We start from the raw sequence: 9,678 nt of genomic DNA on the forward strand, positions 1-9,678 counted from the left end.
TACATTGGTATGTCTATCATACCAATGTATGAGCTTGTGTTGGTTATAACTTTTACGCATATGTAATAATATTAATTGAATATATATTAATTGAACCACATATATCAGGGTGAATCATCACTTTCGGTTTTTCTGCTTTGCCCAGTTTGCTTAAATAATGCCGTTTTCTTGACTGCTTTCGTAAATACAAGCTTCATAGAAAGATCAGTACTAAATTGTCGATCCTCTTCTGTTCCATGAGTACATGTAATATCTATGTCCCAATACTTTAAACGGATAAAATTTTCCTTCCACAATTTTCACATGTCTAGTTTCTCCCAGCGATTTAAATTCTCAAAATATTTCTTTATGATATACATATATGTACATAGAGGCTGTTGAGTTCAGTATTGATGTTGATCTTATCCTACTTCACAAGTCTGCAAAATTAGTTGATGCAATATTTGTTCCTTTTGTATTGGATAAATTATTAATTCCCTTTTTGCTTTATTATTCAGTCATTTCTTACATTCACGATAACAGTGCCCTTTTTCATGACAGTAATTGCATGGAAATTTCTGTTCCTTCTCTTTAGATGTATATTTCTTTTTTCTTGTATTCAAGTTTCTCTTATATTTCTTTTGTTTGTATTTTTTAATTACAAGTTCAAATTCTTTGCCCTTAGAACTAATGATGTTTCTCTTTTTTCGGTTGATATGAGGCATTTATCTTCTCAAATTATTATAATTATTAAACTTTCTTTTTTCCGTTTAGTCTTGGTTTTACTTGTCCAGGTCATTCTAAACGTAAAGAATTTCGATGGTAGACTAGCAACCTAAACATTACCACACTCTCGGAAGATTTGTTTTATCTGCATTATTTAGCCTTCTGCAAATAGTTTCGAATTTCTCAATTTGAATTGCTACAAGTCAACTAGTATTGATATTAAATTTATAAAAGCTTATAAAAATCTCGCCAACTACTTTTTATACCTTCAATAGTGTCACCATGCAGCATATTCAATTTTCTCCAGATTTTTTTCAGTATTGAAAAATTTATTAAATCGATATGCAATGCTGTTTTTATAGAGCTGAGGAGAATTAGCTGAGGCGTTTTAGATTGACATCTTTTCCATTTTTTCCATTTTATTAATGCACTTGTCTTTTTTTGGCTGCATTGTCAGTTCCATTAACAAAATCCATTAAATCTTGTGGTACAAGTAAGACACACTATATTTCTATAAAACGAAATTCGTACCGTCAAATTTTATGATGTTGTGTTTTCTTATTTGCCATTTTTCCATTTATTTAATTCAACAAAAGCACAGTACGGATCACTATAGATTTGCGATAAGCAATGCATACAAAGCAAAAGAAACTAAGATAAAACTGTAGATGCAATGCAAACGTGCTGGATCGATAATCTGTTGGAGTTTTAAATTGATAGTATGTAATGCTTTGAAATTGATTTGTGAACAATACGAAAAGGAGAGAACTATGAGTTTACATAAACAGGATATAAAAGTTAAATATGAGCACGTCCATATTGCAACGGACCTAATCTTTTTAGTGTCAACCAAAAGAATTATACTATAAATAAACCAGTTTGATGTAATTTGGTAAGAGAAAAAAAATCATTAAGAAATGGTAAGAATGATATTTACAAAATTCAACAAGGAACATAATACGAAATAAAGGGAGAATAAATTAATGTTAGTTGTATTGGATGAGTGTAAATATTCGATTACGCATAAATACTCTAACAGTAATTTGATGCGCGAAATGTTTTTATTAATCAATTATATAATCACCGTTGCTTTCTACAATCTTTTCCCAACGTTCTGGTAGCATTTTGATGTCTCGATAGTAAAACCAGACTTGGTTTAGCGTTAAAGAAAGTAGAGATGTGGCTTTTGACGATTTTCAAAGATGCCAATTTTTTCCCATTGAAATTATTTTGTAATGACCGAAATAGGTGATAATCTGATGATGCGATATCTATAGAATACGGTGGATGAAATAAGACATCCCATTTCAATTTCTTTCAAGGTCTGTTTTCTAGTATGCTGTTTTGCGTTATCCTGGTGAAAGATAACTCCCTTAACTTTTATGAACCAAAATTGGACGCTATTCTTAAATCGCTATTTTTTAATTTTCTAATTGTTGATAATATTTAATAGAATTAATCGTTTGAACAGTGAGCAGTAGTTCAAAATAAATTATTCCTTGGTAATTCTACCAAACAGAAAGCATCATTTCCACAGGATGCAAATTGAGTTTTGCTATAGGTTTTGTACGTTCATTCGTAATTTTCCAAGTTCGTTTACGTTGAACATTGTCGTACAAGATTCATTTTTCATACCTGTCTTCAGTTCATCTAAAAACGGTTCTTTGTTTTATTGGCCAAATGTGGAAAATGCTGCAGAAACTCGATTCAATTTGTTCGTTTCGATAAGCAAGTGTGGTACTCACAGATGTACTCAATTTTTTTAAATATTCAAATGCAGTTGATTTGTCAATGTTGAGATTCCATATAATCTTTTTGGTTGAAATTCATGGATCATTGTCTACTAAATTACGCATAATGTCATTATCTATGCTAGAAGGACGACTAGAGCTTTATCGACCAGGTTCATCACTTAGATTGAAATCGCCACGTCTAAATTTCCCAAACAATTTCTTAATGGTTCATATTACTGGTGCATATTTTTGAAAAACATCTTGAATATTTTTTGTGGTAATTCCAATGATTACACCTTTCTGAAACTCATAAAACATAATACACCTTTTCTTCTTTGATCATCTTTTAATTTTTTTTTCACTAAATAACATTCAATCCAAACACAACAGAATTTTATTCAAATGACAATTGAAGGTCAATGAATAAGAAAGAAGAAAATAAGAAAATAAAAAAAAAGACGATAATAGCATATGTTGTTCTTAAGCATTATTACAAATCGTAGTTAGATAAGGACTCTTATGATTAATATTAGATTAAATTGTTTTTATTTATTTCTACATTACTAAGCTAAACTATTAATTATTAATGAGCTAAGCACATTTCAAACAGGCTGAATCAGCATGACAGTTTTTTGTTCTCGTTTGTCCCTACTCTTAATATCTATGACATCGAGAGATTCTTCGTTTTGTAGCATAATTTTCCCAAAAAACTTTCGTAAGGCATAGGTATTTCACCTTCTCTCCAAGTTGATCAAGTTATACTTTTACTGAGATTGTGGCCATAAACAGGACTCTATATTGTATTTTTTGTAAGGTTCATACTGTTGGATTTGAATCCTAATTTCTCCAGCTTTTTAATTATGACGTTTGATTCTGTTTCCTATAGAAGATCTTTGATTACAAAGGTTTTCTGCTTTTCTGATTTGTCAGTGTAAGTGTGAACTCTTGCATCTTTACCTTGAAAATATTTCTTGAGCATAATGAAATTTCTTTGTGTTGTTGTGAAGATTTTTGTTTCTTTTAGGTAGTATTTTATAGAAAACTTGCCTTGAGTTAGTGAATTAGCATCTTTACCAGCTTAACATTTTTATGGTATCATGTAATATTAGTAGAAGAAACTTATTTGTGGTTATCGTTAACCCAGGTTTTTGTTGGCTTATATTTTGTTGTTGATTGGTTTTGTTTTGATGTTTTTTTTGTGGATTAATTTCAGTGTCGGTTTTCATCTCTGACTCACTTTCTTTTGATAGTGCATCAAATTTGTTTATAAGAGTTATCCTCTTTCTATCACCCCAATATTTTAATTTGTGAAGTGAATTTACCAGAATTTCTATAGTGAATTTCTACAAGAATCTATGGTGAATTTCTACAAAAAATTTCTACAGTGTTTCTTGTCGGTTCTGCTTACATTCCTTAAGTTACCAAATTTGTAACATTGAGTCTGAATAATATGGTTTAGCAATTATTGACTTTAAGTTTTAATTTCCGCATGTATTAGTTTACTATTATTTTCTCGAATAATTCGTGAAGCTTAGATTTGATATTTTTAATTTTGCTTGCGACATAGATTAATAAATCTATTATTAGATCTATTTATTTTCTTTGAAAAAAGTTGTGTTAAGAAATGATGAGAAAAGTGTTTATTATTTTTTATAATGATCATAATTCTTTCTGTTGTGTTACTTTTATGAACTCTTGTCACAGTATAGTTTTCGATTTTGATTTTCATGATGTCTTTATATCTATTTCCATGTATGTAATATAACTATGCTATTTCTATTCAGATATTCTATCAGTTCTTCTATTCTTTTTCTTAATTCATTTGCATTTCATTCACATATGTTCAGATTATTTATTGTCAAGTTCATCAAAGTAAGTCAAAAATACTTGAAAATTTTGTCCTTCACTTTAGGAATGTGATAATTGTTCTCTCAGTTCTCTTATCCTCATAAACATTTCTTTAATACGTTGATCGCCCAGTGAAAATCGATTGAGTTCCTGCAGGACCTAAATCTGATAATCAAATCTATGGGTAAATCTATGGGTAGTGTGTAGATACAGAGTGATTAACTGGAGTAGCGATACGATGCAATCTGTTTAAAAGTAGGCACGTGCGTGATTGGTGACCTAACATTACTGAGCCTTCGTTTTATATGAAAGAATAAAGGATCTGTGAAAGGTCTCACGCTACTTAACCCAGAACATTTATTTGGTCGAGAAGCATATTTTTTCTAACAAGCATATCTGTGATTATTATTATTCTTTCTCAAATATCCAAAAATATTATTTTATTCTCAAAATGTTTGTTGGATAGCATAAAAATATAATTGAAAGTAAGCGAAATAGTAATGAAGAAATAGTCGGTTTTACAAGAAAGATTAGATATAAAATTTAATAAGTTCAAGCTTGGATAACGAGGATGCATATGAAAATGAAGACCTTGAGGAAATGTTAGAAGAACTGGCTATAGAAAAAGAGGAGGAATTGATCAATACTGTTGGTTCATTGGATAATATCCAGTGGAACGAGTTTACCAGCAAACAAAAATCATTTACATTCATCAGGAATAAGGGCTTCTAATAGAATTAAATCTTCCGATGTTACACCGGGTGAAGTTTTTTTATTTTTTAATGAAAAAATTTTACCACTTGTACACATACTGACAGATAATTATCAAAAAATCTTTTCACCAGGCCCAGATATTGTAGTCGACGAGACAATAGTTTCTTGAAGAAGAAGACTAATATTTAGTATTTAACAGTATATACCAACGAAATCATATAAATATGGAATAAAATTGTTCAAATTATGTTCCAGCGAAAGATATATATGTTCTGTTAAAATATATATTGGACGAGATACTAGTAAAATCAAGCAAGTCAGCATAGTGGAGGACATTTGCACTGAGTTTGTAAACAAATTGTTAAATGAAAGGCGTCGATAATTTTTATACGTTATAAAGTAGCATTTAAATATCTGAATTTAAAACATATATTGTTGAAACTGTACGTTACAATAAGAAATTTATGCTAAAATATGTTATATCTTAACTATTGAAAAGAGATGAAATATCACTGAAAGATAATGACGTTATTGTGGTATTAAAATGGAGAGATGTCCGTGATGTTAAAATATTGTCAAGTAAACGTATATCCATTATGGTATCAAATATGGATTCCTCTTATCGCAATCGTCTCCCAAAAATAAATCCCTTAGCAGTAACAGCTTATAACAATAAAAGTCTGGGATCGACGGAAACGATCAAATGGTATCATATGCAACAACAATATGGAAAAGGATCAAATGGTCTAGCAAATTGGCAATACATTTACTTATAGGAATCTCCATAATCAATGCAATAAATAAATAAAAAAAATAAATAAATAAAAAAAGCAATAAATAAAAAAATAAAAATAAGAAAATTTCGGGAACTTTTAATTAAAAAATGATTGTAATCAGTTGTAATTGTTTCAGATAAGCGCTTTTCTTTTACGTAAATTCAAAATATTTTTAAATACACTTTGAGAACTGAAGTTTTTCGAAAATTTTCTTCATCTATAATCTCATTATCACTATTCTCATTATCGAAAAGTTCATCATGAATACCCCATAGTTCGATTGCATTTTCTTCTGATTCACTTTCATAGTGATAGAATCTATTATCTTCGATATCAGAGCATTCCATTGGTATATCGTTCTATTATTAATTTAATTAATTCTATTACTAATAATTTAGAGGTTTTCAATCGTTTTGCCATTTTTAGGATTTATAAAATATTGTTGTATAAAACAAAAGAGCGGGACCTAATACAACGGCTATAAATATACATAGAGCGATTGTGTGCAACAATCAAGCTTAACTGTTCTGATGGCTATGTTTACATTATGGCGCCAAATATATGACCAGAAAATTTTATAACAAAATATTCCTAAGAAAAACTTCAATTCACATTCTACGTTTCTGGATCTAAATGAACGAGTGAAGATATTTTCGAATGAATACATTATTTTTGCCTTAATATTATGGTTGATTCGGTTCGATTATGATTATCCTGATTATCCTGATTATGATTATCCTGATAAGTGACGCCTTTATATTGAATGATAAGTAGTAAAAATTCTAAAAAAGTCTGAGAAGTTCTACAAAGCAAGGAAGCTGGTTAATTCGGGTTCAGTAAACAGATTGTAGAACTCTTTTATACTTTTACAAGTTACATTTTGATTGGTATTGGTATAAGTAGCTATAATACAAAATTATTTTGATTTTGAATAAATAAATAAAAAAAAATTCATTATATTATTTCTTTAGTTATCGCTGCAAAAGTTATTACATCATTGCGGAAAAGAAATGTAACATGAAGTACGAGTTTTAAAATAAAATTGCAGAACCAATCATTTTGGTGTTGTAGTTTTAGTTGTAATTATGTATGATTAATAGTTTTACGACTTCTTGTTGCTGATTTCTTCATTAAATTATGATAGTTTTATTTTGGGGTATTCCATGTTTCGATAAAACTAATACATTCTGTTTCTGCGATTTTTTGCTCTCTAATAATATTTCCCTGTTTTGGGAATACTTATATTCGCCCATATGTAATTTTTGTTTTATATGTGGTGGAATATATTTTCTCTTTATGCGTATTGTACCAGTCAAAAATATATGTTTTTCAAATAGAGATCTTGCTGATGCAATATTTGTAAAAAATTGTCAGCTATTATAAGGTATTCCTTAATAAAATAATTACCCATATTCAGTAGTTTATATACAACAACATGAGCAAGACCTTTTTCTTTCATTTTATATTTGTGATTTTTATACTTGGTTCCATGATAGCAAAAAAATGATAAGCAATAATGAGAGGTTGCATCGGTTAACATTCAAAATTTGATGCCGTATCTGTGACTCTGTATTTGGTAAATATTATATCAGTGATAATCTACTTTTCATGCTTACTAATGATTCATTTATATTTAAATGCTAGGTGAATAATGAAATTTAAATTTATTATTTGCATGGGCAACAACAGGTTCAAAATCAGTAAATTAATTGAATTATTTCTGCATCATCTATAACGATATATTTTGTATAAGACAGCCACAAAATTCAAAAATTCTTTTTCTGTTGCTAATTGTAAACGTGTCAAAAACAAGAACCAAGATGTTTCTTGAACACTGATTGCTAAGAAACAAAAACAAGAGTTACAGAGGCCAAGGAAAGAATAAAAAATTTTACTCTCGCCCTGTCGATATAAATTTATTTTGTGAAACATAAGAAAATGTTCTGTTCTAAACAGTGTAAATTTAAAATCTGTGATTACGATTTCAAGCAAATTCTATATTGAATTTCCATCATATGGCTCTAGCGTATACTCAGTCTCGATCTAACCATCACGGGATGTAACAAAAAGTTAAATCCATAAAAATTTTTTCTCATTCGTGAAACACTACACATATGTAGGTCTTCTGCAGAGAAATTTATAAATTTCTTTTGAGAGAAAGTTCTCTCGTAATGCGAATAGTAAAGCGCCATCGTATACATAACGATATATCGTCGTTGGCATTTTTCACAAATTTTGCTAACAACGATCGGTGTTCAGCACTATAAGGGTTAATTGATGCGATTTTATGACGTTAATAATATCCGAACTATTGTATAATTGATGTAATTCTACGTTGTGTAATTTTCTTCATTCGCCTGTTTCCTCATTGTGTTTTGCGTCTATGATTTTTCGATGTATCTTACTTTTGAATATCCTAAATTTTTTCTTGTCTTGTAATGTAACTGACCATGCTTCGTATTCATAAAGGACTTCCTACCGGTAAAATAATCGTTCTGAAAATTCTAATTTTTATGTGCGTAGACAACACCCACAAACCGAATAGTTTATTAACCGAATAAAAGCACGTATTTCCCAAATTAATTCTTTTCTTAAGCTCTTCTATTATTTCATTCGTTTGATTTAGAATTGATCTTGAAGTTGCTGATCCGCTCAAAAATTTTATCACGAATGACCAAGTTTCCCTTATTTTGAATATTTTGGATTTTATCAGTGAACATATGTTTAGTTTTTTCAACGTTCATGTACAGTCCGAGTTTTTTCATTTTATTTAATAGAGTTGTAACGTTATTAATTAGTGTTTCTTTATTATCCCCTAAAAAAAAAATCTAGACAAAATGCAAAACAAAAGAAGACAATATTGCAAAGCAATATCGTTTACATATGTTAACAGTTGTGTTATACCGTTCAACTGCAGATCTTTTTTGCATTTCTTTAAAGAGCATATTTCAATACTAAATTTAACAAAATAGGTAATAATATAATCCTGCTTTAATCCGCTATGAATAATAAAAGTTTTCGATATTTGATTACTTATCTTTACTCTACCTCCAGTATCTTTTAAACAGGATGAACTAAGCTAACCAATTTTTTAGATATCTCCGGACGAATCAAGATTTCAAATATTCCTCCCGTTTTATCGAGTTATACGCTGTTTTGAAATTAATGTAAAATTGATATTCCAATCGATTAAATTCCCATTTTTTTTTAATTTGCCAAATAGTACAAATTTGATTCGCAATCGATCTATTTCTCCTAAAACCCCATTTATCTCATCTATATATGGTATAAACCTCGTCAATAAAATATTCAACAAAATTTTATAGCATGTAAGTAAAAGTGAGATACTCCAATAATTATAACAATTCATTTTAAACCCTTTTTGAAAATCGGGATTGTAATTGAGTCTTTCCATTGTTCTGGCAGTGCTTCTTTTTTCAAAATTAAGTTAATTAATTTATGAATTTCTACTATTAATCTACTGCCCCTCTCCCCCCCCCCCCGGCCCCTCGAATTAATTAATTCTATTGGAATCAAGGCAATACCCGATGTTTTGTAATTCTTTAACCTTTAATTGCACTTTTTACTTCTCACATCGTTGGTTTGTTAATCATAGGTTTAGCCATGTGAAACTAAAGACTGTCTATTTTTTGGTCATTTTTAAATTCAACATTCGATAATCGTTCAAAATAATTTTTCCAAATGATACTCTTCTTGAATCTGCAATTAAATTATCGTTCTCATTTCACCATTTCCGTTCAAGCTTGGAATATCTTTTCAAAATTATTTATCCCTATGCACATACCATGGACATTATTACTTTGATAATTTTCATTTATGTATTTCTTCAATTTTACATTCTTATTAATGCTTTTTATTTTTAAACATATCATAACCCAGTT

The 9,678-nt window shown here is 29.3% G+C and overlaps 1 pseudogene; it reads left to right on the forward strand.

Annotated features, from left to right (window-relative positions):
* Nucleotides 1-4,886: 4,886 nt before the first annotated feature.
* LOC122633956 lies at nt 4,887-5,808 on the forward strand (annotated as a pseudogene).
* Nucleotides 5,809-9,678: the final 3,870 nt, after the last annotated feature.

Source organism: Vespula pensylvanica, chromosome 13, assembly GCF_014466175.1.
Source record: "Vespula pensylvanica isolate Volc-1 chromosome 13, ASM1446617v1, whole genome shotgun sequence".
Lineage (NCBI taxonomy): Eukaryota > Metazoa > Arthropoda > Insecta > Hymenoptera > Vespidae > Vespula > Vespula pensylvanica.